This window comes from Symphalangus syndactylus, chromosome 10 (genome assembly GCF_028878055.3).
Source record: "Symphalangus syndactylus isolate Jambi chromosome 10, NHGRI_mSymSyn1-v2.1_pri, whole genome shotgun sequence".
Lineage (NCBI taxonomy): Eukaryota > Metazoa > Chordata > Mammalia > Primates > Hylobatidae > Symphalangus > Symphalangus syndactylus.
Window position 1 is genome coordinate 10,524,009 of NC_072432.2, and position 26,408 is coordinate 10,550,416.

The following is a 26,408-nucleotide window of genomic DNA, read 5'->3' on the forward strand; positions in this document are numbered from 1 at the left end:
ATTTTCTTTATTTCTTTAATTTCCCACCTCATAAGGACTAAAATGAATGCAGGCTGGACAGGACAGTAGTTTAGGCTGATAGTCCATTCCCCATTTTCAGCTGCAAGTAAGTGTCCCAAATTGAAATGCTTTCTTTTTTTGTGCTTTAGAACCTCTCTTCCTTAGTGATCCAGCTGTAAGTCTCCTGTTTTGGAGTCTGGGTCTAAATGAGGCAACATTGGCAGGCTTTTCTACACAAGGCAGAGGTGGGGATAGAACCCCACTTCCTTTCAATTTATCTCTCAAAGCAGCTCTCATAAATGGGTAACTTCCTCTCCCTAACCTGAATGACTTTCATTGTTTCCAGTTAATTTTTAGTACCTGCTCAAGAACTGTGAAAGCAAAGATACCAAGAAAAAGGATTCAAATATCTAAACCCCATTTAAACCCATAGTACCTAAATTCTCTCATTCTCACTCTCCTTATTTACTGCTCATGCCATTTTTTCATGCCTTCTATCATTATACACATTTTTCTCCGTCTTGACCTATCCACTCTCTGGTGGTGTTTCATAGCTTTGAGATAAGTCCACCTTCTCCCTGAGTTCTGATTAACCATTTCAGTCCTCCTTGATAAAAATTTATGTCCCAAAATATTACACACAATTCAGCATGAAGGTCTCTGCACCTTCTTCACTAAGACTTCTCCAAGGAGAGGTACAATTAAGGGTACTCCATGTTCTTCCAGACAGAAGCTTTGCCTTCTAGAATCTTTTGTTTCACAAAAGTAAATAAAACAAAACAAATGGAAACCAGGCAGTAGGACAGGAAGATGGGCATTGAGAAGAGAAAGGAGAGGAGGCTGAGGCCCCTCACCTGGTTGCAGACAGGCTTGTACTTGAGTCCTGGCTTGTTGAGGATCATCTCCAGCTGCCTGCAGTTGAAATTTGACACCCCGATGGACGTGGCCAATCCTGCATCCTTACACTTCTCCATGACCTGGGGAGAAAGGGGTTGTGAGGAATTATTTGTGCAGTTGGCTGCAGATTATGATAAATGCAAGACAGAACTGTTAAAGCAACAACTTTTAAGAGATGACAATGAAAATAGCAGTGATTCTCAAGAAGACAAAAATTAAAATGGATAACAGAAGAGGATAGTGACCACAGGAGGAAGAATTTCTGTATCCTCTTTAGGAAGCTGGAGAGATAAATGCACATGGAGGGCGAGGAGTACCTGTCCTCCTTGTCCCCAGTTTATCTCCTTCATTTCTCTCTATTCTATTTCCGTCATGTGTTCTTCCTTACCATTCCGCAAAACTTCCTTTGTTAAGCTCCTTAATTTCTAGATCCAGTAGTGCATATTCCATTCTCGGACATGGAAGCTGAGAAACAGGTTTCCCCCTCTTGTCTTCCTTTTCTGTACTCTGTCCTCCAAGCACTCACCTCCCATGTGGCACAGAGATCCACTCTGCCTAATATTATTTTTGCATTTTAATTTTTTGGCATTAGCTTCTCACCTGGCTGAAGTAGAAGCAGTCATTTTAATTGTGTCACAATTTAACTTCTCCACCCACAGCCATGCTCCCAGGTATAATTTAGGATACTAGTCCTCCATGAAGAAGGTGGCCCAATGTTCTGGAAAGTGATGTGAGCAAAGTGTTTCACATACGGAGTTTTAAGGAATGTCTTTAGGAGACAGGCTTCCCTTAATCTCCTACTTCTATTATATGTATTAATAAATAACCATTTTACAGGTGTAATGGGGTTTCACAGGTGACTTTTGTCTGCTCCCATCATTTTCTCTCGGGTAACGTCTCTCATTGACTGGAAAAGCCTTGATATCCAGCAATATAGAATTGTACTCTAGACCCTGGAAATACAATAAGAGCTCCTTATCCCCCTGAAGACTTGATAGTCCATGGGCAGGATCATAAACTAAACATGGTCAAATGGAAGTTCTTTTCAATATTAATTTGAAAGTCGTAAGACTGAAAGAGGCTTTCTTATGTTAATCACCACAAGCCTTGAGCTGCCTCTAAACTATCATTGGCAACAATGAAAAAGGCTGGGATAAAAATCCAGGAAACCTCTTGGAGTTCACAGATAATTACGGAGAAAAGGTCACATTTTTAGAGTCTGTGTCAAATCTTTAAATGTATTCATAATAAACTAGACTGGGTTTTTTTCTATAAATTTAAAAGTTATACACAACCGAAATTCATGACTAAGCAAAGCTACAAACTCCATTGTGAAACAGGCCTTAGTGAAAAAGGCAAGGATTCTCAGGTCCTATTATGGTTTCCTTTTTAAGACTCACCCAGAGTGAATTCCACCAAATCTACTTCAGCTTAAAATGAGGAGAGATGATGGAAACTCACTGTGCACCACATGTGCAGCAGTTTTTTGGAGTACCACAGCTGCATGGATCTCTGTCTCTGTGGACATCCTAAGAGATGGACTCAGGAACCCCAATTAAGACAGAGCCTTGAAGGTGGCTACTGTTACTTTCTCGAGTTTTTGAGGCAGAGGCTTTGAGGTTGATGCATTGTCTTCTATTGTCATCATACATTAGAGAAGGAAGGTTTCACTATTTATTCAATAAAACAGGGGTTAAGCATTATACTTAGGACTCTTCTCTCATGTAATAATACCTACATCCTCTTAAGAAGGAGCTTAATTGAACCATTAATGTAAAGGATGGTCATGCTGACAACAGAAGAGAAAGAAGTTTGATCTCACAAACTGCCAATCTTGAGAGCCATTGGGAAATGAATAAGATAAAGGTCAACAGAGTCCAGTTGAAGTTTTTTCAGTGAGCTTTCCAAGGCTGGTTGGACAAACTCTGGTCAATGGAAAGTCCACCAAAGCTGCAGGGTAAAAGTAAAGAATTGTGTTGAATAAAAATATGACCCAGTTTTATTAGTTTGCCCCACCTAATATTTAGACATTTTTCCACTGCTTCAAAACTGATGACTGCTATCAAAAAATATTCGCTTTCTTGTTGTATTTTATTTTGATATGACCTATCCATGTAAATACTACTATCTATTGCATAAATAGTACAATTGCTGAACAATGGAATTAAAATTTTCAATAAGTGAAAATTGATATCAATAGTTATGCTCATTATCTGAATTGTGTTTGATAGAATTTATAAAACACTTGAATTGTCTAATTTTCTCATCCATTGAACCCAATGGACAATAATAATTATTCCTGTTGTTTAGAAATTAAAGAGAATAACATTTTTAATATGATAACATTTATGGAACTCCATTCAAGATACTTTAGTTATACATTGTTTAATACTCATAGTGCTCCATTATTTTGTACTTTACCCCCTCACACTCTGGTGAAAGGGACAATTGAGATTCAGAATAATAAGATATTAAGGAAAGTCATCCAAGATATAACAAAAACTAATATGATTATAGTTCTCTATGATTTTATAGCCTATGTAAAATCATCCTGATCAGACTTTTTTCCCCAAGATTGTGGATGAGGCAGTGTTATCATGTCCCTCCCACTTGGAAGGACAGAATAATGTGTAGATATTCACACTGTGAACTTTTTTCCAAGAAGCAATGCAGGAACTTAATAGAAAAACTGAAAGAATTCACAGACCCTTTGAAAGAAGTGGCAGGCTGCAGCCTACACTGTAAGACAGATGAAAAACTGTAAGTGCCCAGAGTGTGAGAAGAGGAGAAACTGCCTCCAGAATACCCTTTCCCACCAGGGATTCTGAAAATTTAGACTATGGGGAAAGCCTTATCCTACCGAGACCTGGAACTGACGTAGGGAGAGGTGAGAAATAAAGTAGAAGCTGCGGTGACAAATGCCACAAAGGCGTTCCCAATCTCCAGCATGGACTGAAGGAGGCCATTTCTTATTTTATCTCACAAGGGACCTCGGTGAAGTCAGCCAACTAGTTCAGGCAGGGGTCGCAGATTGAAAGAAGCTCCCAACTGGCTAAAAACCGGGGGGCAAGAAAGAAGTGTGCTGCAGACACATATGCCAAAGACTTGTGCCCGGACTTGCAGTTGGATGAAGAGGGGCATAGCTTGAAAGCCACAGTTGCTATCTCTACAGGAAAACTTTTGGCCCAGGGCAGTTCTGAGTTCTGAGCACAGGCTACTTGGAACTCAGTCCAGTGCTCTTAGCACCTTCACTCAGCAGCCTGTGCAACAGAGCGCTGTGGAACTGAGATCTGCCTTGCCAACTGTATGGGATCTCAATGAGGCTTACTGCCACCTGCTACTCCCCACTCCCTGTGTGAATGCTTCTATGCAGCAGAGTTATACTCCCCTCTGCAACATTACTCTATTGGCCTAAGAACCATCTCCTTGCCCTCAGAGCAGGTGCAGCTAGCCCCGCTCCAGGAGAGTCAGAGTGCAGACCTGCCTAACACTGACCCAACCTGGTTATGCCCCTCCACCCACCCTGGTAGCTTAACACAAAGGACATAAAATTTTGGGAACTCTGTGACCCTGCCCATCACCTGAGAAACCAGAATACCTCCCTAGGGCAACATGAGGCAAGCCCAAATCTCACAACCGGTGCTCTGTTGCAAGAGCTGGAGGCCAACGAACACAGTTCATTACAGCATCCCTAGGTAGAATAACATTGCACACAGGAAGAAGAAAACTTGTTTGTAATCTCAGCTGTCCCCGTTGCCTGCAACTACTTGACTAACAAGAAGTCCTGAGTCTGGCCCTGAGACATGTTCACTACTATTATATCCAGCATTTGAGAAAGCCAACACAAAATGGCTATCTGTAACCAAGGAATCTCACAGAGTCTATGTCCCTTCCCTGACACCATCATGAGAGCTGGTGCTGGTATCCACTGCTGGGAGACATGAAGACGGGTCACATCACAGGATCCCTTGCCAATATTCCCCAGCACTAGCCCAGAGTTGGGCAACCCCACTGGGTGGCTAGACCCAGAAAAGCAATAGCAATCTATCACTGTAGTGTGGCTCTCAGGATCTTCTACTCCTAGTGTAATGGAAAGAGCATCACACCAAGACAACATCCTGTAGGACAAAAATATCCAGATAGCAGGACTTGAGTTCCAGATCTTTACACTGGCGGGAAGTTTCTTTCAGCAGAGACACAATTTCAGTGCTAGATTTAGTAGGGAAAGTCTAAACCTCTACCACCAACAGTCCAGTGGCCTTGGTGCTCATGAAGGGTCTTGGAGAAGGGGTCTTCTTTCCCCCCTTGTCCATCAATGCAGACATAGCTAGGGCTTCTCCTAAAGAAGCTCTGCATGGGTACACCTATACACAGCTTTCCTGGACCACTTCAGAATGACTGCATCCCCACAGGAGGAGCACTCCTCGGGTTCAGGCTTGCATGAGAGGCAGTCACAATTTCTCCCAACTTGGAACATCAACATTTCTATAGATGAAAAGAGGTACCTGTCTGATCTCAAGATTCTGAACACTGGGACAAGAGTGAGGCTGGGAAGTGCATAGCTTTCCTGTCAACCTGGTATGGGAGCTGAGGTAGCTTCCACCCTTTACGTTGATAAGAGAGTGAATCCAATTGAGAGCTCTCCCAACCACATTGGGTACTTCATTTATCCACCTGCTTTAACTACAAATGGTTCCTATCCAGAGATACCACCTCTACTGGTCTGGGGTGGTATCTCTGGGTAGGGGATACTCAATAAATAAAATAAACTTGATAAATAAAATACTGGGAAAAAATTGAATAAATAAAAAAGTGCACACAACAGGAGAATAAGATAAGCTTCAAGACACTGCTGCCATTCCAATCCTATAGGAGACAGTGAACTTGCCCACACACTGAGTATATAGCTACTACAACCAGCATCTGAGGAAGCCGTGATACAAAGACTCTCTATAACCAAGGAATTCATGTAAGTCTTCACACCTAATAGCACTAAGAACCCAATTAGGCTATTATAAACTATAAACATTAAAGTCAGATCCTTAAAAGGGAAAAAAGAAATTAAAGAAAAACAGGGAAATCAAAAATAAATTCAAGAACAATTAGAAGAAATAGTCTATCAAAATGAGAAGACATCAGAAAAGTAATTATGGTAATATGACAAAACAAGATTTTGTCACCCCAAAACCCTGGGGTCACACAAATCACCTCAAAAAGATCACACTAGCTCCCCAGCAATAAATCCAAACAAAGATAAAATATTTAAAATACCAGATAATGAATTCAGAAGGTTCATTATTAAGCTACTCAACAAGATATCACAGAAAAGTGCAAAACAACCTAAAAAATTAAAAAAAAAAAATTCAGGATATAAATGAAAAATTTTCCAGAGAGATAGATATCACAAAGAAAAACCAATCAGAACTTCTAGAAATGAAAGGCACATTTAGGGAAATACAAAATGCAGTGGAAAGTTTCAACAATAGACTAAAACAAGTAAAGGAAAGAATTTCAGAGCTCAAAGACGAGGCTTTTGAATTAACCTAATCAGACAATGATAAAGAAAAAAGGATCAGGCTGGACGGGTGGCTCACACTTGTAATCCCAGCACTTTGGGAGGCCGAGCTGGGTGAATCACTTGAGGTCAGGAGTTCAAGATCAGCCTGGCCAACATGGTGAAACCCAGTCTCTACTAAAAATACAAAAATTAGCCTGGTATGGTGGCATGTGCCTGTAATCCCAGCTACTCAGGAGCCTGAGGCAGGAGAATCGCTTTAACCTGGGAGGCGGAGGTTGCAGCAGTGAGCCAAGATCACGCACCTGTACTCCAGCAGCCTGGGCAACAAAGCAAGACTCTGTCAAAAAAAAAAAAAAAGAAATGAACAAATTATCCAAGAAATATGAGATTATGTAAAACAGCCAAACCTAAGAATAACTGGTGTTCCTGAGGGAGAAGAGAAGTCTGAAAGTTTGGAAAACTTACCTGAGAGAATAATTGAGAAAAACTTCCCTGGCCGGCTAGAGATTTAGATATCCAAATAGAAGAAGCTCAAAGAACTCCTTGGAAATTCATTGCAAAAATATTACCACCAAGTCAGATAGTCATGAGTCTATCTAAAATCAACATGAAGGAAATAATTCTAAGAGAGGTGAGAAGAAAGCATCAGGTAACATAAAGAAAAATCTATCAGACTAACAGGAGACTTCTCAGCAGAAACCTCACAAACTAGAAGGGATTGAGGTCCTATCTTTAGCCTTCTTAAACAAAATAACTGTCAGCCAGAAATTTTGTATCCAGAAAAATTACATTTCACAAATGAAGGAGAAATACAATCATTTTTAGAAAAACAAATGATGAAGGAATTTGACATTATCCAACCAGTTCTACAAGGCATGATATAAGGAGTTCTAAATCTTCAAACAAAAGATTGTTATACACCACAATGGAACCTCCCGAAAGCATAAAACTCACAAATCCTATAAAATGATAACACAACAACAGCAACCAAAAGTATTTAGGTAACAACTGAAATGATGAAAAGAACAGTACCTCACATCTCAATATTAACATTGAACATAAATGGCCTAAATGCTCCACTTAGAAGATACAGAATGGCAGAATGGATAATAAATCAGAAACAAAATACCTACTATCTTCAAGAGACTCACCTAACACATAAAGATTTGGATAAGCTCAAGTTAAAAAGGTGGGAAAAGAGATTCCATGCAAATGGAAACCAAAAGTATGCAGGAGTTGCTACTCTTATATCAGACAAAACAGACTTTAAAGCAACAGCAGTTAAAAAAAAAAACAAAGAAAATCATTATATAATGATAAAAGAATCAATCCAGCAAGAACATATTACAATCTTAAATTTATATGCACCTAATACTGGAGCTCCCAGATTTATAAAACTACTACTAGCAGACTTAATAAATGAGATAGCAACACAATAATAGTGAGGGACTCAATACTCCACTATACAGCGCTAGTCAGATAATCAAGGCAGAAAGTAAATAGGAAACAATGGATTTAACATACTATAGAAAAGAATTTACTAAACAGATGTTTACAGAACATTGTACCCACTAACTGTGGAATATACATTCTTCTCATCAGCACATGGAACATTCTCCAAGATAGACCATATGATAGGCCACAAGTCTCAATAAACTTGAGAAAATCCAAATTATATCAAGTATCTTCTCAGAACACAGTGGAATAAAACTAGAAATTGACTCTGAAAGGGACCTTCAAAACTATACAAAATACATGGAAATTAAATAGTCTGCTCTTGAATGATTTTGGGTTAACAATAAAATCAAAATGGCAATTAAGTAATTTTTGAAATAAATAATAGTGACACAAATTATGAAAACTTCTGGAATACAGGAAAAGCAGTGCTAAGAGGCAAGTTCATATCATTAAATGCCTACATCAAAAAGTCTGAAATAGCACAAATTGACAACCTAACATCACACCTCAATGTGCTAGAGAAACAGGAACTAACTAAACCCAAAGATATCAGAAGAAAAGAAATAATATCAGAGCAGAACTAAATGAAATTGAAACAAAACACCCCCACAAAAGATCAATGAAAGATAAAGCTGGTTCTTTGAAAAGATGAACAAACTTGATAGACCATTAATGAGATTAACCAAGAAAAGAAGAGAGAAGATCCAAATAAGCTCAATTAGAAACGAAACTGGACACATTACAAATTATATCACAGAAATACAAAAAATCATTCAAGACAACTAAGAACACCTTTATGTGCACAAACTATAAAATCTAGAGTAAATGGATAAATTCCTGGAAACATACAACCTTCTTAGATTAGATCAGGAAGAAATAGAAACCCAGAACAGACCAATAACAAGCACCAAGAATGAATCAGTAATAAAAAATTGCCAACAAAAAAAGCCAAGGATCAGAAGGATTCACAGCAGAATTCTACTTGACATTCAAAAAGAAATTGGTACAAATCCTACTGAAAATATTCAAAAAGATAGAGTGGGAACTCTGCCTAAATTATTCTATGAAGCCAGTATCACCCTAATATCAAAACCAGGAAAGGACATAACAAAAATAGAAAACTATAGACCAATATCCCTGGTGAACATAGATTTAAAAAAATCCTCAAGAAAATATTAGCTAACCAAATGCATCAGCATATCAAAAAGATAATACATCATGATCAAGTGGGTTCCATCCCAAGGGTGCAGGGATGGTATAACATAGGCAAGTCAATAAATATGATATATAACACAAAGAGAATTAAAAAAGAAAAACCATATTTTTATCTCAATAGATGCAATAAAAGCGATTGATAAAATCTGCCGTCGCTTTATGATTAAAACCCTCAACAAACTAGACATAAAAGGGACTTGCCTGAAAATAATAAAAGCCATATATGACAAACCCACAGCCAATATCATACTGAATGGAGAAAAGTTTAAAACATTCCCCTGAGAACTGGATCAAGACAAGGATGCCCAATTTTACCAGTTCTATTAATATTGAACTTAATCCTGGAGGTCCTAGCCAGAGAAATCAGGAAAGAAAAAGTAAGAGAGGGCATTGAAATTTGAATAGAGGAAGTTAAAGTATTGCTGTTTGCCAATAATATAATCATATACCTACAAAACCCTAAAGACTCATCCAAAAGTCTCCTAGATTTGATAAAAAAATTCAGTAAAGTATCAGGTTACAAAATCACTGTACAGAAATTGATTTCTGCCATAAACCAACAACAACCATGCTGAGAGTCAAATTAAAAAATCAAGCCCTTTACAACAGCTGTAAATAAAATAAAATAAAATCCCTAGGAATATACTTAATCAAAGAGATGAAACATCTCTATAAGAAAAACTATAAAACACTGCTAAAAGAAATGATACATAAAACAAACAAATGGAAAAACATCTTATGCTTATGGATAGAAAGAATCAATACTCTGAAAATGGCCATATTCTAAACTCATATGGAACCACAAAAGAGCCACAATAACCAAAGCAATACTAAGCAAAAAGAAGAAATCTAGAGGCAGTACATTACCAGACTTTGAATTATACTGCAAGGCTGTAGTTAGGAAAGAAGCATAATATTAATATAAAAATAGGCATTTAGATAAACGAAACAAAATAGAGAACCCAGAAATGAAGTCAAATACTGATCTTTGATAAAGCAAACAAAAATATAAATTGGGGAAAAGACTCTATTCAATAAATGGTGCTGGGATAACTGGTAAGCCACATGTAGAAGAATGAAACTGGATACCATCTCTCCTTATACACAAATCAACTCAAGATGGATAAAAACTTAAGTCTAAGACCTGAAACCATAAAAATTCTAGAAGATAACATTGGAAAAACTCTTCCTTACATTGTCCTCGACAAAGAATTTATCTCTAAGACCCCCAAAAGCAAATGCACAAAAAACAAAAATAAGTAAATGGGCCCTAATTAAACTGAAATAATTCTGCACAGCAAAAGAAATAATCATGAGAGTAAAGAGACAACCTACAGAATGAGAGAAAATTTTTGCAAACTACGCTTCCAGCAAAGGACTATTGTCCAGAATCTACAAGGAACTCAAACAAGTCAGCAAGATAAAAACAAATAATCCCATGCAAAAGTGGGCTAATGACATGAGCAGACATTTCTCAAAAGTAGATACACAAACAGCCAACAAACATACGAAAAAAGGTTCAACATTACTAATAATCAGGGAAGCACAAATTAAAACCACTGTGAGATACCACCTTACTCCTGCAAGAATGGTTATAATTTAAAAGTAAAAAAAAAAAAAAAAACAACAACACTAAAAGTTGGCATGAATGTAGTGAAAAGAGAACACTTTTACATTGCTGGTGGGAATGTAAATGAGTAAAACTCCTATGGAAAACAGTATGGAGATTCCTCAAAGAACTCAAAAGTAGATCTGCCATTTGATCCATCAATCCCGCTACTGGCATCTATCAAAAAGAAAATAAGCTTGCATGAAAAAGACACATGCACACACGTGTATAGCAGTGCAATTCACAATTTCAAAAATATAAAACCAACGTAAGTGTCCATTGACCAATGCATGAATAATGAAAACGTGTTATATATACATCATAGAATGGTGTATATGTAAAAAGGATTGAAATAATGTCTTTTGTAGCAACTTGGATGGAGATTAAGGCCATTATTCTAAGTAATTCAGGAATGGAAAACCAAACACTGTACCTTCTCACTTATAAGTGGGAACTAAGCTATGAGGATGTGAAGACATACAGATGATATAATGGACTTTCAGGACTCAGTATTGGGGGAGGTTGGGAGTAAGGTGAGGGATAAAAGCCTATATATTGAGTACAGTGTCCACTGATCGCCTGATGGGCTCGCTTAAATCTCAGAATCATCACTATAGAATTCATTCATGTAACTAAAATCCACTTGTACCACAAAAGCCACTGAAATTAAAAAATCAGTGCATAAAAACATTTTACTGATCTGAGCTGCAGCTCAAAAAAGTAAAGTGATTTTCAAGTAACAAATTTGAACACAACAATGAGAAAGACATCATCATTTGCCACCTCTTATTTTAGTTTTAATACCTGAATATGTGTCAATAAATTGGAACCAATAAGCACAATTCACCCACCTACAGATCCAGTTACAGAATTGTTATCTCCACACTATCACATTAAATACATGTGTATGCATGCTTATCATAGGCACAGTACATTTGAAGTGTAGAATATGTCTTCTCTCTTCACACTGCCATCTGCAGTCTTGCTTGGGGTGGCCAGTCCAACTTTCTCCTCATTATTGTACAAATGAGCAGAATCAATATGGCAGAAACCAGCTTCTATTGCTAATTTTGTAACCTCCACAACTCTATTCCTAGGAAACCGGAGGAGCAATGAAAAGTAGTATTTGGTGATCAATGTGCTCAACAGGTAGTTCAGACACAAACAATGACCTTCACAAAAATCACATTATTCTTGCATCTTGGGTTAGTTCTATATATGGGGTGATAGATAAATCCATCCCAATTTGCTTTAGTCTTTCCTGCTTAGTAATAAATGTTGGGTATCCCTGGACCTCTTCAATCCCAGGTAATTCCTGGTTGATCACTAGCATGGAGTTTCCCAAGAACAATCTCAGATTCAGACACTTGTTGGACAAATTAACAAGACTCAAATTACAGTTATAAATATAGTCTTTATTATTACTATTATTATTTGAGACAGAGTCTCACTCTGTCACCCAGGCTGGAGTACAGTGGCACAGTCTCAGCTCACTGAAAACTCTGCCCCTCCCACACTTCATCTCGGGCTGAAACAATCCTCTCACCTCCGTCTCCCCAAATAGCTAGGACCACTGATGGGCGCCATTATGCCGGTTAAATTTTTGTATTTTTGGTAGGTACGGGGTTTACCTATGTTGCCCAGGCTCAAGCTCCCAAACTCAAGGGATCCACCTGCCTCTGCTGCCCAAAGTGCTGGGATTACAGGCGTGAGCCACTGCAGGAAGCCTCCTAATTATTTTTAATATAGTGAAATTAACACATGGAAGAAGGCACATGGAAGGAACTACAGGAAGAATACAGTGCACATTCCTATGATTCCCCTCTCAGTGATGTTGCACAAAACACACTGACTTCCTCCAGCATTACATTTTGAGGATATAGGGGAAATGTTGTCTACAAGGGATGCTATTTGGACACTTCTTTCCCAAGATTTTAACTGGGTACTGATTACATTGACCCAGTCTGTATACCACACACACAACTCCCACTCTTGTAAACAAAGCAGATATGTAGAAACCCCACACTTTGTACAAGCAGTTAATTATAGACAGCACCCTTATTAGTTAGGAAATGGTGAGAAATTCTGGCCTCCAACTTTGAAAACAGGTACATCTACGGGTGGCAGTCTATCATGTTCACTCCTTTCTACACAGCCATTAGTCATTCTGTGTGCATGACAGAACTAAATATGAGGAGTAAAGACATACACTCCAAGGATGTAGATTTATACATAAGAAATTAACTACAACCTGTAAAAGATTAGTAAAGTATGCTTTAGTCTTAAAAAATAAGGACAACTTTTTAAGGAAAGATATAATTTCAGTAAAATTTAAAATTATTGACTTATCTACCAAATTTGGATAAAGATTTGAAAGGTACATTTTTTAAACAACAAAGCCATGAATAGAACAATTTTCTATTTTAATATGAGTATTTCAGAAGCTTTCTATTTCCAATGATATTAAAAGGAACTAGATGCCAGGTCTCACTGCCTTCCCCTGATACCAGCCCTGATCTTCTCTTTGCTGTGGAGGCACTCAAGATTTACCAAGGCTAAAGCTTCCGTGTTGTGCTTTTCCTTACTTCCCCTTCATGCCGATTTTCATTACAAAGTAAACCACTAGTGTTGATGGTCTTCAAGGTGTCTCTCTGTAAATTCTTACAATGTACAGTTGAGAAAAGTGAGACAAATTTTATATGACTAGTCCTTATTCAAGCACTTAGTGGCCTTGGAATACACGTTTTCTTCCAGTATAGAAATAGTTCAGTCTAGAAAATAAAGTCTCCATTTTGCCTACTTTCATGTCAGGGGACCACCCATACCATTTTGATACAAATCTGACGCATATTAACATGGACGAAAAATTTAAAATTTCTCTTTTGAGGTTCTAGTTTTTTCTTAAAGTTATTTTTCCTTTTACATAATTTTCCTAGAGGTGAAAGTTGTACATGGGAAATTGTATTAAGTCCGAGACCAGTATTATTACTCTGTCATGCTCAAGGCCACACGGCAGCTCAGCAATACACTGTGTAAGAGTTTTCATACACCCTATCTCTAGACACTGTTACCACAAAGATTTTTTTCGATCGTGCGTACTTGGAAGAATAAACGATTTCTTCAATTATAGAAAGAAACGGAGAAACCATTACACTGCAGTCAATCTCCTACAAAAGGAAATGCCAGGCAGTGTTCTTCACTGTTGAGTTTTAAATATTCTGCAAAGCTGGGAACACCCATAAACAGAAGAAAAAAACAGTGCATAAAATAAAAGTGAGCAGTACATGACCATATGACCAGACCTCAATGCAGAACAAAGATTGACTACCTTTTCTCTTTGAACATGGAATAGCTCTGTCCTATTAAAACAGACCAGGTGAGTCACGCAGAGTAACACAGGAACACAAAGCTAAAACCCAAGTCATCTACTTATTCTAGCTTTGCTCTTTTAAATGCTCAACACTGAAAATATGATTATGTTACCTCTGGAGGTGCATAGGTGCCAAATCCTAATACAGGCATGAAATGACCATCATTTAGCTCCACACACTGATATTTGGGATCCATTGAATGTCATTCCTTTCGCTAAGCAGACACGGTTTCCTCCTTCAACATCCAGCATTTATATTCACAGGTTGTATAAACAATGGGCAGGCAATGCTACACTGCCCACTGTCTGGGGCTGACCAATGGCATGTAGGAAGAAGCAAGTGATGGTATATTACACAGGCTATGAAGAAAATTGAATCCAGTGCACTTGTTTTTTATCAAAGAGAATTCTTAAGTACATTTTAATATAGTTAGAATAAAATTATTATTTTCTTGCTAAAGTAAAATTTTCCATCTGGAATCTATCTATCTATTATCTATCTATCATCTATCATCTGTCTATCTATCTCATACATTCCTTCAATAGATTTATAGAATGATTAATTATCATATGTTAGACTACAAAACACCTCCAGCAACAAGTCTCATTTTTGTTCATGCCGTGATGATGTTTCATCTTTATGTCATATAAATGATCAATCATTTTACATCTTTCTCTCACACGACACTATTTAAAGGAATGACTGGTAAGCATTTTTTAACAAGTGACAATAAAAAAGTTAAACATTAAAACCAAAAGAAAATTTCTCCTTTTACCTTTCCATCAGCAAATATTTTGGGTTTTTTTTCTTTGCATTGTAGAAGGAATATTCATTCCTGATGAAAATGCAGTCCTGATGATGTTGTAATCCTAACAAGGGTTCAAAGGAAAAAGATAACGCAGAAATTATGACATGATGTTTATTGGAGTATTAATTATTAACAATGTTTGGTCTTTGGACATCATTTGCAATACGCAAACAGTGCCTTATAGTATTTGCATCTTTCATATAGTTTTATAAGAAACTATCAAAGGTAACTTTCCAAAAAACTGGTAACTATTTTACATAATTTGTGATCCTGTTAAATGTTATTCATAAAACTGGAATCTAATTACAATAAATTGGTGAATAATCCTCACATGCCCTAATTTTTACTTGTGTCTCTCTTTGGAGGGCAAATTTGAACGTAATGATTGGACCAGACACGTTGGCTCACACCCATAATCCCAGCACTTTGGGAGGCTGAGGTGGGTGGATCACTTGAGATCCAGTGTTCAAGACCAGCCTGGCGAATATGACGAAACCTCGTCTCTACCAAAAATACAAAAATTAGCCACGTGTGGTGGCAAATGCCTATAATTCCAGCTACTCAAGAGGCTGAGGCAGGAGAATAAGTTGAACCCAGGAGGCAGAGGCTACAGTGAGCCAAGGTCGTGCCACTGTATTCCAGTTTGCATGATCCATGATTAACATCCCTGATGAATCCACACCAATATCTGTTGTTTTTTGACATTTTAAGAATAGTCATTCTCACTTGTGTAAAATGATATCTTAATGTGCTTTGCTATGTGTTTCATAAGTGTACATTAAATGTAAATGGCTTAAATTTCCACATCAAAGGGACGATTTGCAGAATGGGTTTTAAAAAATCCAGGATGCAACTATATGTTCTGAACCAGAAACTCTCTTTAGATGAGGACATAAATAGTGTGAACATGAAGGACAAAAATAAGTATTTTAAGAAAATAGTAACCAAAGAAAAGGTGTGATAGCTATACTAGGATCAGACAAAATAAAATTTAGTCAAAAACTCTGACAAGAGATAAACAAGATATAAAACACAGGCATATTTTATAGCTATCAAAAGTCAGATTCCAGACCACCAACATAAAGCAAATACCACAATAAAATGAATCACATAAATTTTTAAATTTCAACTGTATGTAAAAATTATGTTTACACTATTCTATATTAGGTAAACAATAGTATCTATCTAAGGAAACAACATACATATCTTAATTTAAACTTTTTGTTACAAAATGCTAACAATTATCTGAACCTTCAGCAGGATGTAATCTTTTGGCTGCTAGAAATTATTCCCTCACTGGGAGTCCATTCCAAGATAGCCAAATAGGAACAGCTCCTGTCTGCAGCTCCCAGCATGATTGACACAGAAGACAGAGGTCAGCATCATCCTGATACCAAAGCCTGGCAGAGACACAACAAAAACAGAGAGTTTTAGACCAATATCCCTGATGAGCATCAAGGCAAAAATCCTCAATAAAATACTGGCAAACTGAATCCAGCAGCACATCAAAAAGCTTATCCACCAAGATCAAGTTAGCTTCATCCCTGGGACGCAAGACTGGTTCAACATACACAAATCAATAAATGTAATCTATCAAATAAACAGAACCAACAACAAAAACCACATGATTATCTCAATAGATGGAGAAAAGGCCTTTGACAAAATTCAACACCCCTTCATGCTAAAAACTCTCAATAAACTAGGTAATAAGAGCTATTTTTGAGAAACTCACAGCCAATATTATACTGAATGGGCAAAAACTGGCAGCACTTCCTTTGAAAACTGGCACAATATTGGGGGAACTTGCCCCCAGTATTTCAATATAGGTTCTTTCTATTTTCCAAAAGTGTCAGCCAGCTGAGAAATAAAGAGAGACAGTATAAAGAGAGGAATTTTACAACTGGGCTGCCAGGGGTGACATCACATATCGGTAGGACCGTGATGCCTGCCTGAGCCTCAAAACCAGCAAATTTTTATTAAGGGTTTCAAAAGGGGAGGGGGTGTAATAACAGGGAATAAGTACAAAGATCACATGCTTCAAAGGGCAAAAAGCAGAACTACTAATAAGGGTCTAACAAAGATCACATGCTTCTGAGGCAACAGGACAAAGGGCAAAAGCAGAACTACTGATAAGGGTCCAACAAAGATCACAAGGCAAAGGGCAAAAGCAGAACTACTGATAAGGATCTATGTTCAGCGATGCACGTATTGTCTTGATAAACATCTCACACAACAGAAAACGGTTCGAAAGCAGAGAATGGTCTGACCACAAATTTACCAGAGTAGAGTTTTTCCACACCCTAGTAAGCCTGAGGTTACTGCAGGAGACCAGGGCGTATCTCAGTCCTTATCTCAACCGCATAAGAAAAACATTCCCAGAGTGGCCGTTTATAGACCTCACCCCAGGAAGGCATTCCTTTCTCAGGGTATTAATATTAATATTCCTTGCTAGGAAAAGAATTTAGTGATATCTTCCCTACTTGCATGTCCATTTATAGGCTCTCTGCAAGAAGAAAAATATGGCTCTTTTTACCTGACCCTACAGGCAGTCAGACCTTATGGTTGTCTTCCCTTGTTCCCTAAAAATCACTGTTATTCTGTTCTTTTTCAAGGTGCACTGATTTCATATTGTTCAAACGCACAAGTTTTACAATCAATGTGGACCCTTAACAGAATTATCACAGTGGTCTTGAGGTGATACATATCCTCAGTTTATGAAGATAACAGGATTAAGAGATTAAAGTAAAGACAGGCATAAGAAATTATAAAAGTATTATTTGGGAACTGATAAATGTCCATTAAATCTTCATAATTTATGTTCCTCTGCCACAGCTCCAGCCGGTCCCTCCATTCAGTGTCCCTGACTTCCCACAACAGCACAAGACAGGGATGCCCTCTCTCACCACTCCTATTCAACATAGGAGCAAGAGAAATCAGGCAAGAGAAAGAAATAAAGGGTATTCAATTAGGAAAAGAGGAAGTCAAATTGTCCCTGTTTGCAGATGACATGATTGTATATCTAGAAAACCCCAACGTCTCAGCCCAAAATCTCCTTAAGCTGATAAGAAACTTCAGCAAAGTCTCAGGATACAAAATCAATGTGCAAAAATAACAAGCATTCCTATACACCAATAACAGACAGAGAGCCAAATCATGAGTGAACTCCCATTCGCAATTGCTACAAAGAGAATAAAATACCTAGGAATCCAACTTACAAGGGATGTGAAGGACCTCTTCAAGGAGAACTGCAAACCACTGCTCAACGAAATAAAAGAGGACACAATGGAAGGACATTCCATGCTCATGGATAGGAAGAATCAATATCGTGAAAATGGCCATACTGCCCAAGGTAATTTATAGATTCAATGCCATCCCCATCAAACTACCAATGACTTTCTTCACAGAATTGGAAAAAACTAAAGTTCATATGGAACCAAAAAAGAGCCCGCATTGCCAAGACAATCCTAAGCAAAAAGAACAAAGCTGGAGGCATCACGCTACCTGACTTCAAACTATACTACAAGGCTACAGTAACCAAAACAGCATAGTACTGGTACCAAAACAGAGATATAAACCAATGGAACAGAACAGAGCCCTCAGAAATATCACCACACCTCTACAACCATCTGATTTTTGATAAACTTGACAAAAACAAGAAATGGGGAAAGGATTCCCTATTTAATAAATTGTGCTGGGAAAACTGGCTAGCCATATGCAGAAAGCTGAAATTGGATCCATTCCTTACACCTTATACAAAAATTAATTCAAGATGGATTAAAGACTTAAATGTTACACCTAAAACCATAAATACCATAGAAGAAAACCCAGGCAATACCATTCAGGACATAGGCATGGGCAAGGACCTCATGACTAAAACACCAAAAGCAATGGCAACAAAAGCCAAAATAGACAAATAAGATCTAATTAAACTAAAGAGCTTCTGCACAGCAAAAGAAACTACCTTCAGAGTGAACAGGCAACCTACAGAATGGGAGAAAATTTTTGCAATCTACCCATCTGACAAAGGGCTAATATCCAGAATCTACAAAGAACTTAAACAAATTCACAAGAAAAAATCAAACAACCTCATCAAGAAGTGGGCAAAGGATATGAACAGACACTTCTCAAAAGAAGACATCTATGCAGCCAACAGACACATGAAAAAATACTCATCATCACTGGTCATCAGAGAAATGCAAATCAAAACCAAAATGAGATACTATCTCACACCAGTTAGAATGACGATCATTAAAAAGTCAGGAAACAACAGATGCTAGAGAGGATGTGGAGAAATAGGAATGTTTTTACACTGTTGGTGGGACTGTAAACTAGTTCAACCACTGTTGAAGACAGTGTGGCGATTTCTCAAGGATCTAGAACTGGAAATACCATTTGACCCAGCGATCCCATTACTGGGTATATACCCAAAGGATTATAAATCATGCTACTATAAAGACACATGCACACATATGTTTACTGCGGCACTATTCACAATAGCAAAGACTTGGAACCAACCCAAATGTCCATCAATGATATACTGGATTAAGATAATATGGCACATATACACCATGGAATACTATGCGGCCATAAAAAAGGATGAGTTCATGTCCTTTGTAGGGACATGAATGAAGCTGGAAACCATCATTCTGAGCAAACAATCTCAAGGACAGAAAACCAAACACCACGTGTTCTCACTCATACATGGGAACTGAACAATGAGAACACTTGGACACAGGGCGGGGAACATCACACACAAGGACCTGTTGTGGGGTGGGGGGGTTGGGGGAGGGATAGCATTAGGAGAAATACCTAATGTAAATGAGGAGTTAATGGGTGCTGCAAACCAACATGCCACATGTACACATATGCAACATACCTGCACATTATACACATGTACCCTAGAACTTAAAGTATAATTTAAAAAAAAAGAAAGAAAGAAAGAAATTATTCCCTCACTGTCGATTGCTGCTGACTGATCAGGGTCATTGTTGCTGAGTTCTGAAATGACTGTGGCAATTTCTTAAATAAAATACGACAATGAAATCTGCCTCATTGATAGACTTCTTTCATGAAAGATTTCTCTGTAGAGAGATTTCTCTGCTGTTTGACAGCTTACACAGTGTAGAACTTCTTTGAAAGTTGAAGTCAGTTCTCTGTAATCCAGCCACTGCTTTATCAACTATCTTTTCATAATATTTTAAATCCTTTGTTGTCATTGGAGCAATATTTACAGCATCTTCACCATCTCACAATGGTTAAGAAAAGAGTAGATTTCAACCCAAGAACAACTTTTTGTGCATTCATATGAAGGAACTCTTAATCTCAAAGTTTTATCATGAGATTACAGCAATTCAGTCACGTATTAAGGCTCTACTTCTCATTCTACCTTTCTTGCTGTTTCCATTACATCTGCAGTTACCAAAGCCTTAACCTTACCCTTAAAATCATCCATGAGAGTTGTAATTAACTTTTTCCAAACTTCTGTTCATGTGGATATTTTGACATTTTCTTATGAATTACAAATTTTCATGATGGCATTCAGAATGCTGAATTCTTCCAGAGAGCTTTCCATTTACTTTTCCTAGATTCATCAGAAGAATCCTTATCTATAGCAGCTATAACTGATTGAAATGTATTTTATGAACAATAAGACTTGAAAGTTAAAATTACTCCTTTATCCATGTACTGAAGAATAAATGTTGTGAAAGCAGTCATAAAAACAAAAGTAATCTTTTGGTACCCCTGCATTAGAACGCTTTGTTAACCAGGTGCATTGCCATTGAACAGTAATATTTTGAAAGGAATCTCTTTTTATTTTTTGAGCAGTTTTCAACTTCTGCTTTTTATTTTAAACAGTAGACTTGAAATATTCAGTAACCATGCTATAAAGAGCTATGCTGTAAGACAGCTTTTTCTATTTATAGAGCATGGTTTTGAAATTATAATAAAGCATTGGTTTTATCCTGAAATCACCAGGCATGGGAGTTACTAACACAAGAGTCAACCTGTCTTTTGAATCCAGGCATTGACTTCCTTCTAAATATGAAAGTCCTAGATGGCACCTTTTTTGATACAAGGCCCTTTCATCTACATTCAAAATCGATTGCTTATTGTAGTCACTTTCATTAAAGATCTTCCCTAAATCTTCTGGCTGACCTGCTGCAGATTCTCCATCAGTACTTGCTGCTTTATTTTGCACTTTTTTGTCATGGAAATGGCTTATTTTATTCAACCTCATGAACCAACCTCTACTAGATTCCAACATTTTCTCTGCAGCGTCCTCACCTCTATGAGCCTTCATACACTTGAAGAGAGTTAAGGTCTTCTTCTGGATTAGGCTTTGGCCTAAGGGAATGTTGTGGCTTGTCCACATCATTAAAACTTTCTTCTTATCAGCAGTAAAGCTTGTTTTGCATTCTAACCATTTCGTATTCACTGGAGTAGCATTGCAGTTTCCTCAAAGAACTTTTCCTTTGTATTCACAACTTGGCTAATAATTAACACAATAGACCCAGCTTTCAACCTACCCCAGCCTTCAACATGCGTTCCTCAATAAGCTTAATCATGTGTAGCTTTTGTGCTTAAATGAAAAATACATTATTCTTTCTTTCATGTGAACATTTAGAGGCCACTGTAGGGTTACAATATGACCTAGTTTTAACATCGTTATGTCTTAGGGTATAGGAAGGCCTGAACAGAGGGAAAGAGATAGGGGAACCACCTGTCACTGAAGCAGTCAGAAGACACACAATTATCTATTGCATTCACTGTCTTATACGGGCACAGTTTAGGGTATTCCAAAACAAGTGTAACAGTAACATCAAGATTACAGATCAGAGATTACCATAACAGATATAATAATACAGTGCAAGTTTGAAATATTGCAAAAATTACTGAAATGTGGGAAAAAAACACAGAGTGAACATGTGCTATTGGAAAAATGGTACTAACAGGCTTGTTCAATGCAGGATTGCTACAAATGTTCAATTCCTTTTTTTAAAAAATACAGTATCTTTGAAGGACAAAAAAGTGAATAACAAAATGAGGTGTAATGTGTTCATAAATGGGTTAATTTATAAGGAATATATCAAGTGTAACCGTTAATTTTAGGTGCCAACTGGATTGGATTAAGCAGTATGCCAATACACGGTAGGGCATCATTTCTGGGTGTACCTGTGGGGATGACTCTGGATGATATTGACATTAGAATCAAGGGACCAACTGAAAAAAATTGCCCTCATTCAATGTGGGAAACAACCCTGCTATTAGCTGCCATTTCTGATAAACAAGCAAGCACAGGAAAAGTCAGCTTGCTCTCTCTCTTCTGAAGCTGGGTCACCCATCTTCTACCCGTGGACATCAGAACTCCAAGCCTTCTGATCTTTGAACTCTAGGACGTTCACCAGTGCCTTCTACCCCTGGATGTCAAAAACATCAGAACTCCAGGCCTTCTGATCTTTGCACTCTAGGACTTTCACCAGTGGCCCTCAGATTCTCAGGCTTTCAGCCTTAGACTGGAGGATACTTTGATGACTCCTCTGATTTCAGGCCTTCGCAGTTGGATTTGGCCATGGCACTGGCTTTCATGGTTCTACAGCTTTTGAAAGGTGCTTGGTAGCGCTTTTCAGAAAACATAATTGAAATGAGGCAATCACTCAAATGTATTCCTGTTCATACATAAAATTATAAAAATGATTTTATACATTTATATATGAGATGACACACATACACATGTATATATAATACATGTGTAAACATATGGATCTAACATATACTAGATATATTATTAAATATATTTAGATATATATTATATACAATATATATTTATATCTATATATATATTTTAGATTTCTGTTTCTCTGGAGAATTTTAACCATATTGATTTTGGCAGTGGAAGTGGTTCTAGAGGAACAGAATTTATGCTGAGTTTTCTGAATTCATTTTGGAGTTTATGGAATGACCACTCTAATCTAACCAAACTTGAGAATACTAAAGACTCTATTTCCAATAATACAGAAAGTGCTAATAGTTTACAATATGAACTGTTCTTAGAGATGCATAAACTATCCACATTACCATATTCCACAATTTGCAAAAGGCCAGGAAATTAGTAACTTTATATATGATACTTTTGAATAGTTATGGAAAACTATTCAGTATAATAATGTTGCTTGGTTGTAACTAATGTTGATTGGTAAAGTTAAAAAAAAATTGATTAGCTCAGGTATTTGAAATAACAGATTAAGCAATGTATCCATGACCTAAGAGCTTCTAGATGTCCCCTGAGAGAGAAGCTTATATCTTGTAATACAGAAAGTGCTAATAGTTTACAATATGAACTGTTTTTGCAGATGCATAAACTATCCACATTACCATACTCCACAATTTGTGAAAGGCCAGGAAATTAATGACTCTACATATGATACTTTTGAATAGTTACAGAAAACTATTCAAAATAATAACCCACTCTGTGGGTTGTCTGTTTACTCTGCTGACTGTTCCTATTGCCATGCAAAAGCTCTTTAGTTTAATTAGGTCCCAGCTACTTATCTTTGCTTTTATTGCATTTGCTTTTGGGTTCTTGGTCATGAAATCATTGCCTAAGCCAATGTCTAGAAGGGTTATCTTCTCGAATGGAAAGCTTTGTCACCAATGGTATGTCTGTGATTATCAGGTATTAAGATCACCCACTCAGGATGTACTGGTTCTAGGTGTGTAGAGAAATTAGAGACTGTCTTAGTACATTTGTGTTGCTATAAAGGCATACCTGAAGCTGAGTAATTTATAAAGAAGTCTATTTGGCTCATGGTTCTGCATACTGTACAAGAAGCATGGCACTGGTATCTGGTAGGCCTCTGGTGAGGGCCCCAGGCTGCTTCCACTCATGGCAAAAGGAGACGTGGAGTTAGCATGTGCTGAGGTCAGATGGTGAGAGAGGAAAGCAATAGAAGGGGAGTAAGGTGCCAGGCTCTTTTTAACAAGCAGCCATCAAGAAAAAAAATAATGCAAGAATTCACTTACTACTGCAGGCAGAGCACCAAGCCACTCATGATGGATCTGTCCCAATGACCATAACAACTCCACTAAGCCCCACTTCCTACATTGAGAACTCAGCATATGGTTTAGAGGGTCAAATATCGCAATTACAGCATTCTTCCCCTGGCCCATGAACCTCACACCCTTCTTACATGCAAAATGTAATCATTTCATCCAAATAGTCCCCAAAAGTTTTAACTTGGTCCAGCACCAACTTAAAATTCCAAAGTACAAAAGTTCATCTCAGACTCAAGGCAAGTTCCTGCCAGTTATGAGCTTGTGAGATCAAAAACAAGTTATTTACTTTTGAAGTACAACATCGTTATCAGTTGTGAGTAAACATTCCTTTTCCAGAAGGTAAAAAATTAACCAAAAAAAAAAAAAAATGGTGTGGGTAAGGTCAGGAGAAACAGGACCTGTGGAAGCCAGAATCCCAGCAAGGCAGACGTTAAACCTTATAGCTCCAAGATAATTTCCGGTGACTTTGTGTCCTGCATCCAGGGCACATTGGTGCAAGGGGCCAGCTCTCAAGCATTTGGGCAGCCCTGTCTCCATGGCTTTTCTGGGCACAGCCCACATGGCTACTCTTACAGGTTGGAGTTCTATGCCTGTGAGACTTTTCCAGGCAGAAGTTTCAAGCTGCCAAAGGGTCTGTGATTCTGGGGTCTGGAGGGCTGTGGTTCTGCTCCCACATCTCCACTAGGCAGAAACAGCATGGTTTCTGCCATGACTTCTGATCCCACATTTCTACTTAGCATTGCCCAAGTAGAGACTCTGGGTGGGGACTCCACCCCTGCATTAGGCTTCTGCCTGGCTTGGAGAAGCTGCCAAATCTCAACTACTCTTGTGCTACAGAGATATCAGGTTTGAAACTCTCCTCCTTTTTTTGTATTTTTCTACTCAGCATTTCCTCCAGTGACCAGGTGTGAGGCCTCTGGCTTCACAAGGCTCAAGGGACTAGGTGGCTGCTATGTGGGGGCTTCTGCCTGAAGATTGTATACAATCTGGCTGAATGAGAAACTGATCTCAGGAGGCCAGGAGAATGTTCAGTAGTATAGGAGATAGAAAGGAGGAGGAACATAGAGAAGGGGAGAAGCAGGGAAGGAGGAAAGTAAGAATAAGAAGTGGGAAGGAGAGATGCAGGGTGTCCTTGAGTCAGCAATAACACTCATGTGCCTCAAATAAATAATTGATCTTATTGTAAACCAAAAAGTAACTGAGGCAGATATCAATCTATTAGAGGTTTATTTTGGCAAGATTGAGGACACACCCCAGAAAGAAAAATGCAAGTCACAGTAAGATCTTTGACCTGAACTTTTTTCAAAGAGGATTTTGGGAACTGCAATATCTAAAGGATAAAGAACAAATATTTGAGGATAAAAAAAAGCAGGGCAGGTACACAATGAGGCAAGTGATTACATTCTTGTGAGCCTCTTATTAGCGCTCACTGAATCTACATCTTACATGTGAAAAGAAAGCAGTAGGGAAAAAATTCAATTGTGCATTTGTCTTGCACTCAGTAAATCTACATTTTACATAGGATATAGTAAGCATGCAAAATTACAGCTATCTGTTTGGAAATAAAAGGAAGGCAGCTTTTGGATGACTCCATTACCAAGCTTAACTTTCCTTCTGGCATAGTGAGTTTGGGGTCCAGAGAATATATTTTTCTTTCTTTCCTTTCTTAGTAAGGCTCATTCCTATGTCATGCCAGGAAGTCTAATTCCTGGGAGTTTGTGAAGTCTTGTGTCCTATGGAAGAAAGCAGGGACAGAAAGAAGGAAAAAAATAGAAAAAAAGATACCAAGGTCAGATTATAACAAGAAAAGGAAAGGAATCCTGGAAGACAGATTCTGTCTTTACTACTAAAAACTCTACAGTCAGTAAGCACAAATATATAGATAGCTGGTATATATATTTAAATGTTTCGTGATTCCAAGTAGGGCAAGTAGTAGAAAAAAATGAAAACATAATTTTGTTGACTTGTAGCCGGAAAATAATTTAGGATTCAGACCATATAAATTGTAGTAACTAATAAAAACTGAGAAGCAATGGACAAGTGTAGACTCTAATAACAGGTGTACTATAGTTTCTTTTGAAAAATATTTTTTCTCTCCAGTCCCTAGATTTTGTCAAAGACAAATAATGATAGAAACAATTTATTTGCAAAATATGTCATAGTCTTATTGTTTTTGGCCTGATTATTTGCATACATTGCAACAAGAATAATTATTGTTCAATAGGCTCTTCATAAATTGGCTTTGCTGAAGCTATTTAAAAGAATCTCAGATTAGACTTTTAAAGACCTATCTCAGCCATAAATGTATCTGTGCCTTCAGATAAATTGCATAAATTGGTTTATTTTCTCTTTTTTGTGGTTTCAAAATAACTTGAAGTTCCCGGGCCTGTCATAAAGTGGCATTCTTTATTTTTCACAGGTAAGAAACCCTGTAGATGGCATAAGCAAGGTAAAGGACAGTCTTTCCAAGGGACTTTC

At 37.7% G+C, this 26,408-nt stretch overlaps 1 pseudogene; it reads right to left on the reverse strand.

Annotated features, from left to right (window-relative positions):
* The window catches only part of LOC129491835 (aldo-keto reductase family 1 member C4-like), a 35,013-nt pseudogene extending 20,749 nt beyond the window's left edge, over positions 1–14,264 (reverse strand).
* Between the last annotated feature and the right edge of the window lie 12,144 nt (positions 14,265–26,408).